Source organism: Puntigrus tetrazona, chromosome 3 (assembly GCF_018831695.1).
Source record: "Puntigrus tetrazona isolate hp1 chromosome 3, ASM1883169v1, whole genome shotgun sequence".
NCBI lineage: Eukaryota > Metazoa > Chordata > Actinopteri > Cypriniformes > Cyprinidae > Puntigrus > Puntigrus tetrazona.
In genome coordinates this window covers 23,261,915-23,280,546 of record NC_056701.1, presented here as the reverse complement: position 1 = coordinate 23,280,546, position 18,632 = coordinate 23,261,915, and the positions used below count along the sequence as shown (strand labels likewise).

At 36.4% G+C, this 18,632-nt stretch overlaps 1 protein-coding gene across 1 annotated transcript in view; it reads right to left on the bottom strand.

Moving 5' to 3' along the window:
* pvalb6 (parvalbumin 6) overlaps window positions 1-17,556 on the bottom strand; it is a 37,767-nt gene extending 20,211 nt beyond the window's left edge. Inside the window, exon 1 of the mRNA XM_043235617.1 lies at window positions 17,325-17,556. The gene's annotated coding sequence lies outside the window, so the exon portion shown is untranslated. The remainder of the gene's footprint in view (window positions 1-17,324) is intronic.
* Window positions 17,557-18,632: the final 1,076 nt, after the last annotated feature.

Below are 18,632 nucleotides of genomic sequence, written 5' to 3'. Positions count from 1 at the left end.
GCTGGTCAACTTAGTGGCTGTTAACGTGTGTGTGTGTGTGTGTGTGTGTGTGAGAGAGAGAAAATAAACAGACCATCTGCTGTTAAGGTTTTTTTTTGCCGTGAACACACGTGTTATTTGTGCTAAAGTCTAACAGAAGTCATTTCAGAAATAGATTTTTCTTGACCTTTTGAAGGAGTTTGGGGTGCTATATAAACATACTGTACTTGACAATCCTGAAAACCTCTTTAATTAGCCCAAAAATACTTGGAAATGGGAAAAAATCACTAATTGTAAAATGGTTGGACCGCTGGCATGAAAAATAAATATACGAGATGTCTGCCCTCAACACTGAGAAGTTTACATTTTCATGTTACTTCGATGCATGGGCTATAAATAAGTTGGATACAGAAAAAGAAAAGGTCAATGCCCAACGCTCACCGAAAAAAAATCGTCAAGAATGTGTATTAAGACGCAAGCACCTTAATAAAATAGCATTTTTTCCGAAGTAAATGCATTTTTGCATCCTTCAACCTTTTACGCTAAAATATAAAAGATTTTAAACTAAAACAGATAAGGATTGATAGATAGATTTTATCAATATTTTCAATCATTCAAATGCACAGTATAACAACCCCCCCCAAACCTCTTTAAACATTTAGGATGGAAAGATAAACCACTGCTGAGTTGAATCAGTAAATCATTTTTCCACATTGCTGCTGTACTGCAGAGCACAAGTTTGAGAAACAGAGAAATATTCCCTCATCAATTATTGATGGAGGGAGGAGGAGAGGTGCCATGGAACAAGGGATGTGGTTTTTCTCAGGATGGTAAAAATAAAAACAAAGTAAAATGACTTCGAAAGAAAGGTCTGTATTTCCTGCACATAATGAAACAGCCCTGAGCAGGAAGTCCAAGGAATGGGAGCACATTCAACAAAAATAAATCACCGGCGGACAAAAAGATGGTCAAATTTAGAAATTCATAAATAATTTTGTGTGAGCAATTACAGAATTTTTTTGAGTAGGACAGAGCATTTTCCTGGTTGTGTGTATGTGTGTTTAGAGATAAGGGCTCGGGAGAAAACAAACCTTGCTCTCCAGTGAAACAAACTGAGAGTAGAATCAGGCTATAGGGTATTTTTGGTCTTAAAGAAAAGGAAGATTTAAAAAAAAATTCAATAAAGTGAGTTCGCACAAAGTTAATGCAATACCTGAAGAAACATCTGAAATCCCGTTGTCTCTATGGGACCACAGAAATTGTTCACCCAAGCTGTGAATGTCTTCTAATGAACTACTCTTTTTTTTGAACCATAGGAATAAAACCATTCTGGGGTGTGTTTCCTGTACAACAGCATAACTCACTGCTTAACTATATAAGAGGTTGTTTCTGGCATAGGATGAAAAAAATATTTGTTTTCATCTCATAATTTAGATTTTTTTTTTTTTGCATTGAATTGCCAGATTACGTTTAGAATTCAAAATGTTACATACTGCAATTTTCTGATTAAATCTCACTTGTCTTTGCTATTCTGAGTTTATATCTTGCAAAAATTAGATAAAAAGTCACAAATATCTTTTACATTTTTTATCCCATGGTGAAAATAAGCTTCTGTAACTCTACAGCACATCACTGGAGAAAATAAGTAATTACTTACAACTTTTTCCAGAAAATGTAGTTGCACTTGCACTGTTTGAGGTTGGTGTGTCATTATTAACACCACTTGAGAAATACCTTCTGCTAACAAATTGATTTAAAATTGCAATTAATGTCAGGTTATTAGTTCTTAGTCTTCATTGTTTAATAACATTGTGCAGTACAATGTACTCCAGTAGGCTAAACACGAAGTTCGTTCAGGCAGCTGATGTCTCCGCAATTTAACTTGTCCGAAATGCTGCTGTTACAAACAAGGCACCTGTTGACAATCGGAATATTTTAGTTTGATTCATTGCATGTCAAACTTCAGTGTTCCCTATCACACAATGAAATGAAAGCTGGTATACTTAACCATGAAAGCCATGTGAAATGTTCTTCTGAATTGAGAGTAGGCTTCTTCTTTTTAATATCAATAAAAAGAACCAAAGTGAAAGATCTTCAGGGAATCAAAAGTGATTCCTCCATGGCACTGCTGCAAAACCCCCTTTTTTTTTTAGCTTTTTCTTTCTACTAATGAGAAACTATTTTAACCACAGGTCAAGAGCTGCGGTTCCAATCACATACGTTTGGAATGTTGTTTCCAAATGGTTTCGAGGGACACAGAATTGCGGAACAACACAACTTGCAACCACAGTTGACTAAAAGCTGGAATAATACATGACTTTAAAGTCATTCTGATAACAACAATCTCACGCGAAACTGGCTTCCAGGAGATGGATGGCACATGCAAACCCTCTGAAAATCACGGCAAAAGTCTTGTAGTGAATTGCATTTGGGAAACATACCTCTGATTAGTTGATGGCACCACAGGAACGCTTTGAGTAACACCATTTAAACATTTAGCATTTAAACACACAGTATAGGGACCATTTCTCACTATTAACTAGCAGCTTATTACAGTAGCATGTCTATTATTAACATATGGCTGCGCTTATAAAGCAAATATTCTGCAGGAACATATTCTACATCCCTAATCCCACACTAAACCTAAACTTTCATAACTATCTATTAATAAGAGTCTATGAGGCAAACGCCATAGTTAATGGTTTAAAATAAAGTGTGACTGAACATTCACAGTCCTAAAACTTTCACTGGCTAATATCCATAAACTTGATGGCAGAAGGTCAATTTCACAGTTACAAAAAGCGCTAAAAATGTATTTGTGATATGCGCTGTTCTTGAAATAAAAATACTAAGCAATAGAGCAACTTCTCAATGGCTGTTTTTGCATTAAGACATTGTAGCCGTACAATATCTACCAACCGGCCAAAGCTTGTCTCCTTGTAAGAAACAGGCGATAGACTTTAAGAAGCAGAAGACAAAGAGGAAATAGCTTTGGGTAAATGAAAGATGTGTGTGTATATAAATGTGCCCAGTGCGTCAACAGGAGTGATGGGATTGCCAGTTTCCTCTCTGTCAAGCTCAGTCTTGCATAAGGCTCATTGCATGCTGCAGGATTCCCACAATGCATCACTGCCACAGGGCAATATGCTCCTCCAACTCTGCCATCCGCACACAGTGCATTTGCCCTTTCATCTGTCCATTCATGCTGTTAAATGTCTATTCATGATTCACTCTCAGAACTTCTTTTTGAGTTTGTGTGTTAACACGCGCACAAAAATGCATCTCTTGTTCAGTTGATGGACGAATCAAAAAGGATTTTCTTTGAATTTTAATATTAATTTTAAAATATTCTTGTAAATCATAATTTGGAGAGCTTGAGTGTATAAAATTCCACGCACACACACATAAATCACCTGTACACACACACACACACACACACACACACACACACACACACACACACACACACACACACTCACTCTTCTGTGTGACTGACCTTTGAGTTCAGCTTGTCTTCTGTTGCTGGATTCAGAAGTTCAAAACTAGAACTAGTCCTGGTGCATTGAAGATCGCGCTTCAAAAACGCGTTTGTAATACCTGACCACCATCTTGTGTGTGTATGTGTGCATGTGTGTGTGTGCGTATGTGTTTGTGTCAAAAAGATCAATGATTCGACCTTTGGTGATAATACAGGTGACATTAGGTGTGTCATAAACACTTCAAGCTGAGGAGAAACACCTAAAAATAAAACACCTAAAAATACTGCACACTCGAGTCATATTTAAAATGGTCAGAATTAGGGATGCACAATATAACATCTCTGGTAATTATTTGTATGTTATACTGAACTAATGAAATGCATTTACTGTTAATTATTGTAAATTTTGACAACTAAAAAATAAAATGGTACATTACAATACAAAGTAAAGCATGAAAGAAAAAACAAGAAGCCGTGGTTTACAGTGAATTTCTAACATAAGGGTCGTTGTTAGGCATGACGCGAAGCAGAGCAACACACACATGTAAACAAAGGAGTCATTTATAACATATTCAAACTTGGCTCAATTAATCAGAATCAAAGACTGGAAATATCCGTTTTATCGATTCAATGTAAAATTTGAAGAAGGTAACGTTAAACTGTGTTATTAAATTATTTGTGTTTTTAAAGATGACATTTAATAGTAAACATCCATTACTGGTCTCAGTGCATCCCCTTTTCTGAGCATGATTGGAAATGGATATTTAAATACATTTCAAATAATACAGTAAAAGCTTCAATTAATTATTTAAAAAAAATGACAACTCAATTTAAGCATCATTGCAGCTTATGAAAAATAAATGTTTATTTTGCAAAAGATCATGTTTAACAATGTTATTACATCCTTATTTTTTAAGGATTAGCTTTATGTGCATATAAAAAAATAATGTACAAATATAAAGCACAATTAAATACCCAATAATTGATTCTACCACCAAAAGCAATTATACTGGCATATAATTGATCAGATAACACAATATCAAAGCAAATATATCTTTAGAAAGAAAGAAAATCGCTGCCAAAAGTGAATCTTTTTGAAAGAGTTTGTGTTATTATTTTTAACCTGCTTATGTGTTCATGTATTAGTGTGTTTAACAGTAATTACAGTACATTAAGAGAGAAGCTGCAAAGTGAATCAGATACAGACACTGGAAGTGAGAGAAGGGTGAAGGTAAAAACAGATTTCAGCATCAAAACAAACATAATCATCTTAAAGAAACCTTTATCCTTCTGCCAAAACATTTATCCGAGGCCTGACGTCCAAACACCCACGGTATGGTACGCATGTGTTCTGCTAAACAGAAGTCAACTGAAATACACCTACTAAAACACCAACACACTCACTCCAACCAACACTGACAATCACGGTCACGCCATTCCATTAACTAGAGAAAAACAAAGGAAGGTGAAGTAATGAATATAGGCAGCCTTGAGGAAAGTAGTGGACAAGTAAAGAAAAGAGGTAAGAAAAGAACAAGGACAAAAGCCAAAGAAAAGACGGACAGATTAATGAAGAAAGGTATTGAGGTCTGGAACAAAGTAAAGTTCTCTGTAGCAGCACGAAATAAACTGATCTGAGATCAGACACCAGGAAGCGGCTGTGGCTCACTGCCAGAGAGCATGCTGGGAGATTTTAGTGTAATGTCACTGGCCTCTGTCACAACTAGCAATTAAAAATGATCAAGCTATAGAAGTCAAGAGCAAATCTGTTAACATTGACATCAGTAAGTTTAAATAGAGATTCAGGAGCAGAGACCACGACACAACTGAATACCTGAAGCAAGCTGAAAAAACATTAGGACAGCTGATTTGACTAAGAGGGAAGGGAAGGGTGGGTTCGAGATAAAGAGACAAACAGTGCAGTATGAGGTGGACCAATAGAAGAAGGATTCAGGAGGTGAGGCCCCGAACTTCAGCTGACCGGTTACCTCCATTAACAGTGGAAATTAAGCTTAACTTGCATGCTTCACTGATTGATAACTGAGAAAAGTCGTCTTGTCTCAGAAGTGATCTCAACTAAGTCTCATCCATACTCGGATCTGCCATGAAATGGATTCCAAAATTGAGAATTTGCACAAAATCTATGAAAATAAATGCATAATATATAATCGTATGACAATCGCGCCTTCTGCCTAATGATGATTTTGATGGCAGCCCTGCTTTTCAGCACTAATTTTTCCCTGCATAAATCCTGTAAGTACTATATACCGCCAAAAGGTGGTTTGCACTGACACAAGCTGTCAGTAAATGTGTTTTCTTTCTTTCAGTTACTGTTACTAGCATTTAAAATCATTTTTTTAATTTTACATTTTAAAATATTACTTACAACAAACATTATGAAACAACCTATTTTAATTAAATGTAATTATTACAATTATTTATTACAAAAAATAATAAAATCAATTTATGTAATTTTTTGTAATTTATGTAACAAAACCAAAATTACTACATGAGCACATAATGCATTATTTGTATTAACAAAAACTTTAGGAATAACGTAGAAACTGTGTTTTAACATTGTACATCAAGCTCCAACATATGCTACTAATAATTATATTCATAATAGAAAGTAAGCAATAAACAAAGAAATGAACTCATTTAATTACAAACTACAAGGAAGTCAAGAGGAGCATGCAAGCATAAATTTGCCACTAATGTGTTTGTTCCAGCTGTTGTGCCCATCTGAATACGAGCTAATCACTTTTGTTTAGCCGTAATATCAATCCACAGATTTTGTGCGATTAAATGGTGGAGAAAATGATCTCGAGTTTACGCCACTAGTCCCGTGCAGATGTTTAATGGTGATTTGATCGAAGTGACTCTCTGAAAACAGGCTCTGGTTGTTGGCGGACAGTATGCGACAAATGTTAATTCCTTGCAAAACTGATTCTGGGTTTGCTGCCAAAGTCATTAGTGGATCCTTCAGAGTTTTGGATCTGTGAGGAAGAGTGCTTTTTGAAGCATCATGTTAATTAACATTTTTACGTAACGTGTGTATGCGCCCATTTGTATCTGTGACGCTTTTGTATTTTATTGAGAAAAAGAGCCGCTGATGAGGTTACTTATAGTTTTCTCTGCTGGCAAATACACTCGGCCCTTTTAATTACAGTAATAACAGTAAATAATTGGCAATTACGAACATCTCTCGGACACGGAAGACTTTACCAAAGCTTTCTGCTCATTAAGAGGGGGATTTATGTGTCTGTTAGCACTCGAGATCAATATATGTACGCACATAACTCTCATTATTATAAGCATAATGACTGTGTTGCTCTCGAATGCAGCACGTAATTGCTGTCAACAACCGATGGCTGTCGGAATCAGGGTCGGAAGTAAACTTTTTATGAATGAAACTTGTGTTTGTAGGTGTGGTACGTTGCATGTATGTCATTTTCTCATATATTTGTAACAAACAGAAGAACCCTGAGGTTCAGAATCAAAACTAATCCAGAACGGGGCCGGTCTGAACTGGTTTTGAGGAGGAGCTATCACTAACCAGATGTGGATTGTTTGCACAATGAAGAACCCCTTTCAAACAAATTTCAATTCTCTGCTAATTCATCTCTCTTTGTGCCATGTTAAACTATTAACTTCATTTTATTCACACACCTCCATCCTAGTATGTTCATTTCTTTTCTCCTGTCCTCTATTCTTCCTCCACCACCTTGTTTCTCCGCAGCCCAGCTCGCTCTCTTTTTCCTCTCTATTTCCATTCTTGTCATGTCCACAGCTTATAGCGTGAAAAAAGAGGACCAACATAAAATCAGTATTCTCCTCGTGTCTGGTGCAATGTGTGTGTGTGTGTGTGTGTGTGTGTACGAGTGTGTGTGTGTCTGTGGAGGGGACTGTTGTTCGCTGTTTAAGAATCCTTGAAAATAGAATTAGTCGAGGAGTCCCTCCGCAGTCAGCAAATCTTTAGTGTAAGACACGCGAACCAACATGAAAACACAACAATTCAGCAGTAATACCCACAACATGTTTAAACGAGCTTAAAGGAAGTGCAATTAATAGCCCCAGATGGGATCTGCAGATGTTTTGCCATTTCCTGTGGAACGGTAAGGAAAATATTTGACTCAAAGGAACAAAATAATGTAAATCAGACAATAGCTGTGTTTGAATAGTTGAGTCAGTAAACTGAAATGAAGATTCACAGATAAACCAGACACTCTTGTCATCGGATCATTAAGCGAGCAAAAACTGAAAACAGATTCAGTCTGATTTCTGAACTTGATGGTTCACTGAAAAACTAAACTATTGATAAATCGAAGAGTCACTCTGACTGAATCGTTCAGAAACATTTTTGCTATTCAGTTTTGTAAATCAATCAGTTCACAGAAAGATTTGATTTTAAAAGATTGATTCATTTACAAAACAAAAAAAATTATTTGTGAATTGAAACTAGTGCTTTAAAATAATTAATTGTGATTAATTGCATCCAAAATAAAGGTTTTGTTTACATAATAAATGTGTGTTCTGTGTGTAGTTGTTATATATATATATATATATATATATATATATATATATATATATATATATATATATATATATATATAACAATATACACACAACACAAAAACACATTTAATTATAAATGATATATCATAAATTCATAAATCAATATATTTAATACAGATTTTTTTCTGAAACATTTACATGCATATGTATTATTTATTTGCTTTACAGCACTAGTCAAAAATGATTTAGTTAAAAAGATTTACTACAGATATTTATACAGGTTTTGTTGGGTTTTGAAAGGTTAACTGAAAAGATTTAACACAAAAGAATGACTTATTCACCAATCAGACACTGATGTGACTGGACCATTGAGCTAGAGGTTTGAAATTGCAAACCGATTTAGCCATATTTTGAAATAAGTCATTTGGACCATTTAACCATTTCATTGAAAAGATCTGACTTTTATGATTCATTCAAAAACCAGGCTGCAAAAACTGTGGATACGGCTGCAAACATCTCTACTATATCATAAGTGAAAAACTACTCTGAAGAGAGCAGTATGTGCAAATTAAAACTGTGACTCTACTTCAGTCGAGATTCCAGAAATAGAGTCATCATCCCGTGAAGACACTAGTAAGCAGCTGTAAATTGAGTCAGTTTAGTCCAACTGGTGAATGAATCACTTAGACAGGTTTTGTGAATCAACTTAAAAAAAAAACATATAAAAATAGCTATAGTATAATTATAATAATTATACTACAATTATAGTATAATTATTCACAAATCAGACATCACTGGGACTGGATCCTTGAGTCAGTGAGTTAAAACTGAAAACAGACAGACAGGTTTTGTTAATAAACCACTGCATTAAGAAGATTTGACTCAAAACAATGACTCGTTCACAAACTGAACTTCTTTACATCCCCACGAGAAAACATGAAGAAGAGCTATAGCAAATCTTTTCATTCAATCTTTTCAGGTCACCCACAAATCTATGCTTCAGAAGACTTGAAAATGTGTTTTTCTATCACTTTTATGATGCCCCTTAATAAACCATAGCGTTTTTATGAATGACAGGCACTCCAAGAGCTTTCTGCAAAGTGTGAGTCAGATCCATTTAGCATACAGACACCAGCGCAACTGTTCAAGACATCTGAAGATAGCGTGCATGTGTTTAGCCATGAAAAAAAAGGTGCTCTTCTATTCTTACAGCTAAGACGGAGACAGAGAGGTCCTTTATCAGTATCAAGGGCAGCAGAGCACTAGCTTCTTACAGCGGTTCAGATATTGCGACATAAATCTACACGAACACGCACACACTCATACACACAGTTGCTTTACACTCTAGTGACCAGCTTGAGCCTGGGGCAAAAACAAGTGCCGTATAGAGAGAGAGAGGACTTACATCTCATGGTCGTACAGGATGTAAATGAAAGTAATGAGCTATATATGCACACACACACACACACACACACGCACAAACAAACACACACGGAGTAATACTGTAATAATGGCCTCTTACTGTAATTGCCCAGAGCCCTGTGGGTATTAAAGCACTGTTCGGCCTAATTAAGTCACTTCATTCCACACCGTGACCATTTCTATCTTCTGGCTATCCCAGAATTCACTGACTTCGAGCGGTACAGTACATGTTTGTGCCTTGTCTGTTTTTACAAGGAGCAAAATGACCTTCAGAATTGCGGTGTGCCCTCAGGAATGGTGTGTTTGATTGGTCTGGCACAAATGACGAGGATTCTGGCTGGTTCTTGGTTTCTAAAGAATATTGAGAGCACTGTGGTTGTTTTTGCTTGTATGTGATACAGAGGATATTTCTGAGCATGGAAATGCATAAGTTCCATATTCAGATTAGAGGTCATCAGTATCAACAACAGAGCCTGCAAGAAACCTAAGCAATTGTGACTTTCTGTTAGTTTATATAACTCAAAAATATCTTGTGAGATATATAATATCTCTCAGAATTGCGAGAAATAAATTCACAATTTAAATCTTTTTTTCCTCACAATTCAGATTTGTTTCTCACAGTTGCAAGTTTTTGTCTTACAATTTGTGCAATTATGACTTTATATCTTGCAATTTTGAAAAAAGTCATATTAACTTAAAACTGAGAGATTGAAAGTCAGAATTAAGTTGGAATTTCACCTTTTAATTGTTTTATTTAATTGCATGAACAAGCTTCCATATTAAAGAGCTGAGATCACCCACTGAAGGAGTAGGGAACACTTATTCAATAACAAATATTAAACCTTTTCCCTCAATAAATTCATAATTTGCTGATTATTAATAGTAAGGTAGTTGATAAGTTCAGATATTAAGATAGGATTAGATGTAGAATAAAGTCTTAATATGTGCTAAATTGCTACTAATAAATGGCTAATATTCTAGTAATATGCATGCTAATAAGCAAATAAAGCAAAGAAAGTGTTTCCAAAAAAACCTTCTGAAAAACATTTATTGTAAAAAACACCAATTGAACTATCCCTTTATACATGCATTTGATTCGGATAGAAAGAAAAGAAATCATTTGTCCCCTGCTGCATGTGAATCATTGCCATTGGTTCTGTGAGAGTAAGGGGGTCAGACTACAGGATAATAAGGCTAATTATACCTCGGAGGACAAATCAAAACTAATCTTGATTCAGCAGGGGACCGAATCACAGTTAGTACTGACTCCAAGGCAGTCTCCTTAACCTCTGGAACTCTATCAGACAAAAAGGACTTGGGAAATTTTTCTGCTCCCCACAGGGTGAAGACATGAAATCCTACTGGTCGCCAGATTGAAGTTGCGAGTTCATACGGGCTGTTGTGACTTCTATTATTTTGCCCTTTAGGTGCAAGCGTCCCTTGAGATCAAGTGGATTTCTGAGATGACAAAGCAGAGATACTGTAACTGAAAACCGCAATTCAGTGAAAAGCAAGGAACGCGCTCTCTCCCTCTCCTTTTCTGCTGACCGAATGAATTGAACTGATTGACCTCTGCAACAGAGACAGAAAGAGAATGAGTCTGCATGTGCTGCATAATATATATATATATATATATATATGTGTGTGTGTGTGTGTGTGTGTGTGTGTGTGTGTGTGTGTGAGAGAGACAGAGAGAGAATTAATACTTTTATTCAGCAAGGACACATCACATTGATCAAAACTGACATTAAAGTGATAGACCTTCATAAATTTTACAAGATTTCCATTTCTAAGTAAATGCTGTTCTTTTATTAAACTTTCCACTCATCAGGTAGTACTGAAAAAAGGCAGCACAGTTTCCACAAAAATACTGAGCAGCTGTCTGCAACAATGATAAAAATCAGCATACTAGAATGATTTCTGAAGGATCCGAACTCACGATGCTGAAAATTCAGCTTTGCGTCACAGGAATAAATACGAAGTAATTTTAAATTGTGGTAATATCTAAAAATATTTCGGTTTTAACACTATTTTTGATTAAATCAATGCAGTCTTGGTGAGCATAAATGCCTTCTTTCAAAAAATTAACAATTCTCAAGAGCTCAGCCGCTTTTAAAAGAATGTGTTCAAATTTAGGGCATATCACCGTGTATTTAAGAACATCCAGAAAGCTAAATAAAGAACAGTGCAAGTAACAGGATAAGACAGAGTGAGTCTGTTTTAGACTGGTCTCCCAGCGGACCTCCGCCACAGCGCTGACCTCATTTAGGAGGTCAGGGATTGGTTAATTGAAGGTGTGACTCCTGGTGTGACACAGTGACCTCGACGTCAGTCTAAAGTTAGACTTTCTCCTCGCCGGAGCAAAAAATACTCACCTTTAAATTCTAAAAAGAGCTTAGAAAAGATCGGTCGCAAGCATTTGGCTCAGCTTAGCCAAGATACCAAAGTCTGCAATCAGAAGAGATTTCAGTAAACAAAAACACCATAAAAGCATCATAAAGTGAGTCTTCCGAGGCTACGTGATAGATTTGCATAATTATTGAGAAAATGATTCATTGTAATGTAAGTGTGGAACGTAAGAGAATAAGGAGAAAGCAGGAAGGCTAGAGATACCACATGCATTCCCACATGTTTAAACATCAGCTTTTTCTACAGATGTATAAATTAACGCCACACACAGACTACACCGCCAAACACCAAATAACGATTTATCTCGCGCTGATATTAACACGCCGGCTAATGCCTCTGCGTGTCTGTCCATTAGCATACGGTTCAATTCTGAGTGGATAATTAGCAGGTGTTTTAGCGTTATGGATAAAATCCAAATCAGATAAACACACAAACACACGCATAGGAAAGGCTTGGCGTCCAACACACACACACACACACACACACACACACACACACACACACACACACACCGTCATTTCAAACACTCCTGACACCCACACAATGTCACTGACAAGGACACAAACAAGAGTGCGGGATTTGTTTCTTCATAATGGTGACTGATCCATCATAAACACATAACCAGATTACAACAAACCCAACTGAAGGCCTGTGAGATGTGATCAGCAATAATGATAAAAGCACCACTAAACATATTAAAGTCAAAACAATAATCAGAAAAATATACAATCTAAAATCTATCGGGACCATGTATAGCTTGATTTCATAACGTTCATGAAACATGCAGATGGTTGCTCTGAGAACAACAGGGATCAGATGATTTTATCCATTTTTAACTGTAATATTTGTTATGACAGCAGCACATCTCCCTGGCATAGTGTCAGTATATTACCTGAGAACCTGAACACTAATGTTATCCAATGCCAATGTCAATATATATGTCCAGTTTATTTTCCAACTCGCCCCCAAATTTGCTCGATGGGGTTGAGGTCTGGACTTCGAGGATCCAGCTGAATCCTTACATCACAGGAAATTCTGCTAATAGTTTGCTTTATGCATATTTTAATTGCCTAATCTAGAATCTAGAATATTATTTTCTCCTTTTCAAAAGTTTTTTTTTTATAATCTGGAAAGTAATATCCTTTCTCCGTACTGTATATTATAACGCAACAATGGCTAAATTTACTTGCAGAATTTAAAGGGACTGATTATAATCTTGGTATTTTATTTAAATATAAATATTTAACTCAGTTGTATTATTTTATTGTTTTTAATTTTTTTTTACACAAAATACTATGAATTTGTGTTTAGTAAAATGCATTTATTAAAAATCTCAACACTATTAACAGCATTATTTATTGGTTATGGACACTGGTTGAGGGACGTAACATGAATATAATGATTACCTCAGTAATATCAATATATGTATACACACCTTTTTGCCATACGCACTTTTTTTTGCAATATTTCATAAATACAAATTCTAAAAGAACAGCATTTATATTAATTTGTTCAGTAATTTCTTTGCAATCTTATTTTCTTTACTCAATTAAATCTTTAATGCCACTCCTTATGTATTTAATGCATCCTTATTGAGTAAAATGATTAATTTCTTACATATCGTTTTAGAAATTTACTTGCAACCTTTACAATGACCTTTTCAGACAAAACCATATAAATTGTATAAATCTCACTAATATGAATTTAATATTTTATATACAGTATATAATTATTTAAAAAATGTGAAATAATTTATTGGTTGTCAACCACAACACAAACATTGTAACCTTATTACTATCAGAAAATAAGTCCAACCCTAAATTAAACAAGTCTGATGAAGACGCTCACAAGTAAAACTAGACTGGAATCAAATCTATTAGTATGTACTGCAGTGGTCTGCTGTAGCACTAAGAGCAGAGGCAGTTATCAGACCGTTTGACCTTGAAGGAGCTTGTGAACAGGCGGAAATGGTTAAAGGGAATCTGAACTTGAATTTGCGGGAAATCTAGCGCTTCTGACAGCTCAAATATTGAGTTACGACTCAGAATCAGCCTCCTGCTTTGTGAATGTGACTGGAAGCAGAAAGCTGTGACGCTGTTCTGTATGAGCAGCTGTTCAATGCATGCGGCCGCAGAAGCGCTTCTGTACGAGTGTAGATTTAAACAGATGTGTCTGTGCAGGAACACGACTTTCTTTCTTCCGTGGAATGCAAAGGTGAAAGCTTTTGACACCATTTCATACAAGCCGATGTCTGAGAAACAGACCACTTCAGTCATTTCAGACTTGAAGCGCTGAAATATAATTCACGTGAACAGCTTTCAAATTGGTTTCATTTAGTGTTATTACAAATACATAAATAATTTATAATTGATTTACATTTACATTTAGTAGATGGTTTTATCCAAAGCCACTTGAAAGCAGTACAAGTATTTTTTTGTCCTATGAAATGACACGATTGTGAGTAAACAATGCATATCTGCACCATATCCTCCAAATCACAAGTCCCTTCAGCTTTAATTAGTATGCACATGCAGTTCTGATGAGACATCGGCCGTAATTGCTTTGATCGTTGTACGTGAGGCCTCTAATGCGGGGCTGAAATAACGCAGACCTCACAAAGTCTTGAATCAATTAATCTATAATTTCAAGACTGCCACAACAGTACAGCACATTAATTAATCTCCAGAAAGCCTCAATGAATGATGTGTGTGTGTGTGTGTGTGAGAGAGAGAGAGAGAAAGAGGGAGAGAGAGAGAGAGAAAACGAGAGATAGACAGAAACAGATCGCAAGAGATAGGTGGCTGTTGAGTTTCATCTAAAAGCTGCCCACGTACGAGAGAAATTCAAACATACACACACCATCCCACACACACCAACATTGCATTCTCTATCTGCCAATACTCAATTAGTGTCAGCTGTCCAATCTCGACTGCTCTCGCATCCAAAAACACACACATACGCAATTACACACACACACTCAATGTCTATCGGTTCATCCAAGACTGTATGAGCAAACACACACACACAGTTAATGGCCCATAGCTCCAAAAAACTAATTCAAATTCAAAGAAACAATAGGTCAAACAAACATCACATAAATTAAAAAATACAACAAAGAAAATGTATCACATTCTCTGGTTAAATCTTTTATAATGGTAAATTTACTTAATGGGGTAGTTCACCAAAACCTGTAAGACTTCTTCAGAACACAAGTTAAGTGCTTTCTGACCCTTCATAGACTGCAATGTAACGGACAACTTCAAGGCCCAAAAAGATATTAAAGACATCATTAAAATAGTCAATGCGACATCAGCGGTTCGACCGTAATTGTATGAAGCTCTCATGAACAATTGTTGAGGACAGCTGTTTGTTTTCTTTACACAGAAAAGGTATCCTCATAACTGTGGGTAAAAATTACATAAAGGTGAGTAATTAATGACAGAATTTAAATTTCTTGGTGAACATACCCTTCATTTTCAGACTTTAAGTAGACTAACTCTCCTTAATGTGCCCAAACACCATTAAGCTAGTCCATGCATACATTCATTTCCTCAAAAATGACAAACGCTAGTGCTTTCATTGTTGCAGTTATTTATATCATTGCGAAATGTACACTCTATTATCGCCAAGTTCTGGTGTATAATATAATGCATACAATTATTAAGATATCATAAACATTAACATTAAGATTGTCTGAAAAAGCTGCTTTAAAACGATATGAATTGTGGAAAGTGGTATAGATAAATTGACTTGATTTGACTTTGACTGGTTTCGTGGACCAATGGCAGACGAGGGGAGTGTTTCAAAAACAGTTAAACACAATGATTGGTTCTGTCAACTGAAGTGCACCAGCAGACACGTGATGGCTGCGGTAAGTGCATTAAGTCCACAAGGACGTACAGCGCTTTAAATGTCATTTTAGATTTTGGAAGAAAGCTCGGAAGGACTTTTGTGGGCTCCAGAACAGTTCTTTATCAGTCTGTGTAGCATTATGTCACCAAAAAAGTGTGGACTCACAGATGGACTGCACCTCTGGGACAGAATCATCCCATTTGGTGCCGTTAGCAGCGTAGAAAGTAAACATTTCACCCTTAAATCACGACGAATGCACCAGAGAACATAGAGGAATAAGAAAGAAACTGCACGGTTTAAACTGGTAATCTCTGGTGGACGGTTAATCCAGTCAGAAGGGTTAAATAACCAAAAATGTGCAAGAGACTGAGCATGTGTGACTGATTTGGTTCATTAACCAGAGCAGGCAGTCTGCAGGAGTAATGCATCTTTCAGTCACACACACACACACACACACACACACACACTCATGCACACTTTGTGCCATCACTGCAGAATGGCTATAATCTTTTTGCTATGCTATCCTTTCAGCTAACACGCTAACCCCATTCTAGCAGTCCACACACCCTGACAGCGTGCATCAGAGAGTATCTGAACTCAAAGACATGTTACTGCACCAGGACAGGAGCAGCACTAATGCAGCCAAGCCCTCCGCCTCATTCTGTGCCATTTATGTGAGTCTGTCCCTCTCTTTCTGTGCAATTACAGCATCTGGACTTTAAGAAAAGCGGCATGTGGACGTTTAGCTTACATTCTGACCTCAAGGATGATAAAAACATCGCAGGGACGGTCGCCTTAATAACTGCACCATATAATGTCTAAAAGAACTATTAAATATAATATCAAGTTTCTGTCAGGGTTATGTTTAGACATACTAAAATTAGCTCAATATAAAAGAACGGAAGTCAATGAAAAGTCCTTGAGTGCATGCATGCATGAGAGAGGAAAAAGTGCTCAATTAGAAAAGTGACAAAGGTAAATCAACTAATGCAGATGACGTAATTATTATGAGAAAATTATAAGACACAATGTCGTTCATCTCAGTACATTTATAGTGGAATATATGCATTTAAATGACACTCCAAAATCAGAGATGGACAGACAGACAGAAAGAAAGTAAAACAGACAGACAGCGAGATAGACAGGCAGACAGATAGATGGATAGATAGACAGATCTATGCCACATTGCCTTCATCATAGTGTTGAAGTTTAAACCCCTTTTTAATGAGCGATTCATCAAGTTCATTTGTATGTGTCTTCATAAAACTCTTTGTCACTCTAAATCCAATTTTTATTAGATTTAATCTATTACATTTTTTAGGAATTCTGTACAAGCTCTCTCCTATCACACACACACACACACACACAGTGCGGAGGGCTGGCAGAGCTCAGCTGTGGTTTGTGAATGGGATATTGCATGAAGATGATGTTGCAGCCACACTGACTTTGATATGAGACGACCACCTCTTCCTGCCTTTCAGCATCCTCTAACAATTTTAGTCTTCCTCATACTTGGTAACTGACCAATTTTTCACTGTACTTTCTGTCTCACTTCCCTTACGACTCTCGCGCTTGTTCTCCTTTCTGTCTCCATCCCATCAAGCAGTTCCTTGTTTTATCATCACATAACTCTTCCCCGTGAGGTAGCAGAGCATGCCTGGAGTCTTACCCGTTGGAGAGTGAGCTGGAGTCCCAGGTTCAGCTGGAGGTTCAGGTCTGCAGAGGAACGAGACCGGCAACGCACAGACAGACAGCAAACTGGAGCTTGAGCACACCAAAGAGAGAGAGAGAGAGAGAGAGAGAGAGAGAGATAGACAGAGAGGGAAAAGGAGAGAGACAGAGCAGGACAGAGACAGAACACTGACTAGTTGGAGGTGAGATGAAGGGGAGAGAGAGAGTGTGAGAGGAAGATAAATGGACAGAGAGAGAGAGAGAGAGAGAGAGAGAGAGAGAGTGAGGGAGAGACAGACAGAGAGAAGAGGAGGGGCTTAAGTCAGAAAGGAGGGACCGTGCGATGCCGTAAGAAAAGCAGTGAGAATCAGTGAATGAATGAAGGACCGACTCAATGAATGAGAGACAGATTAATAAAACAACCAATTAAATGAAGGAAGGAAAAAGAGAATAAACAAATGACAGAATAATAGGATCGAATAAACAAATTAACGAAAGAATGAACAAATGACCTAATGAATGAATGAGAGAATGGACAAATTACTAATGAATTACTCACCAAAAAAAACAAAACAACAATTGACCTTATGAGCAAATGACTGAAAAAACAAACAACCAGGCAAATGACTAAATGAAAAAAAGAAATGGCCGAGTAAGTTTTTGATCATCCAATGAATTACGAACGATGTCTTAAGTCGCTGGGGTTTATTTTGGCAACAGCCAAAGAATACATTGTATGGGTCAAAATAAATGATTTATAAAGTAAAGATCATGATCCATAAAGATATTTCGTAAATTTCCTACAGTAAATATGTTAAAATGCATTGCTAACAACTTTAAATGAATACCCTCAGATTCCAGGTGTCCAAATAGTAATTTTTTTAAATTATACTCATGACTGCTTTTGTGGTCCGTGTATAAAAACAAATTAACTAATTAACAAATAACTGTATTATGAATATGTCCATTAAATAATGCACCAATGTACGAACAATTGAATATCTGAATAAACAAACAAGATAAAATATGATCAGATCAATCTCAAAGCAAAAGAAATTATGTAAAGTCCACTAAAATAACAGTTCACCAAAAAATAAAACTATTTACCCTCCAAGATGTACAAGCCCAAGTTGTTTGGAGCCTAACATTATGATTTTATTTTTTATCGAACTACCAAATTTACTGCATGTTTTAACAGTTTTCTCTTTATTAGAATGCCATAAAAACTTTGGAGAGTTTAAATAAGATCTCAACACTGTCTCAAACTGTGCCCATCTGCAAATCTGTGCTCAAACGTAACTCTTCT